Consider the following 1023-nt stretch of genomic DNA (forward strand, 5'->3'; position numbering starts at 1 on the left):
TTCATAAAAGCCCAAGAGTGTGGGTGAAGCTGCGAAGGGGCCATGTTACAGTTTCACAGAATTTTGGTCTCAAATGCGGTAAAAGGAAAGGTAATACCTAGTTGGGTAAAGAAATATTCATAGGCATAAAAGAAATAAAGCTCTGCCCGACTTAAGGGAGGGAAACTAACCCTTTCCTCGGGGTCGGACGACACCAGCTCGTAATTCTTTTCATCCTCCTTACTCCCACAAATCCTATGAAACCTCCTAAACTTCTCACAATACTCCAGGTTAGCTACAGTAACACACATTAACACTATAGAATCTAACCAGTCAGCCATACTAGTAGGGACCTTTGTAGACATCTCAACAATATTCTTACAAGAAGACATAATAAGAAACTACACCTACAGCAAGAAAACAGAAAAAGGGTCATTACCAAGTAAATCGGACAGAATCAGAAAGCAAAAGCAACCAGCAAACAACAAAATACAACAGCAAAAAGGGCGCCCCAAGGCTCGAAGATCACCATTAAAACCCAGGGGCACCCTTTGGACGCAATAATGCAGAAAGAAAGAAATCAAAACCCTAACCGCGTCACAAGAAAAAACACATAGACCAAAAACCCAGGCTCTAGTATTCCCCCCAAAGATACAGCAAAGCAAAAGATCAAAACTTTTTCAGAGATACAAGCATGCAAACAGAAGCTAGTGCAAAGAAGATCGCAGCCATCAAACAAACAAGAAAAATAAAGGAAACATGAAGCAAAGCACCAACGTGCAACGAAGAAAGAAGCAACCGCAACAAGAGGCGCAAGAACACGAACAATCCACCCCGAAAGCTTCAGGGAAAAAGGAAAAGCTTGGGGGGAAAAATTGAAAAAACCAGGTGAAAGGGTTTGTTGCTGAGTAACAAGGAATAAAACAACGAAGCAAGAAGAAGCAAAGAAAACTGAAAACCCCTTCTTTGATTTCAAACAAAGATTAAAGAGGGAAAATAAAACGGCAAAGCAAATAGAAGCCCAATTAATAGGCTTTAAAGACG

Source organism: Arachis stenosperma, chromosome 6 (genome assembly GCF_014773155.1).
Source record: "Arachis stenosperma cultivar V10309 chromosome 6, arast.V10309.gnm1.PFL2, whole genome shotgun sequence".
In the NCBI taxonomy this organism is placed as follows: domain Eukaryota; kingdom Viridiplantae; phylum Streptophyta; class Magnoliopsida; order Fabales; family Fabaceae; genus Arachis; species Arachis stenosperma.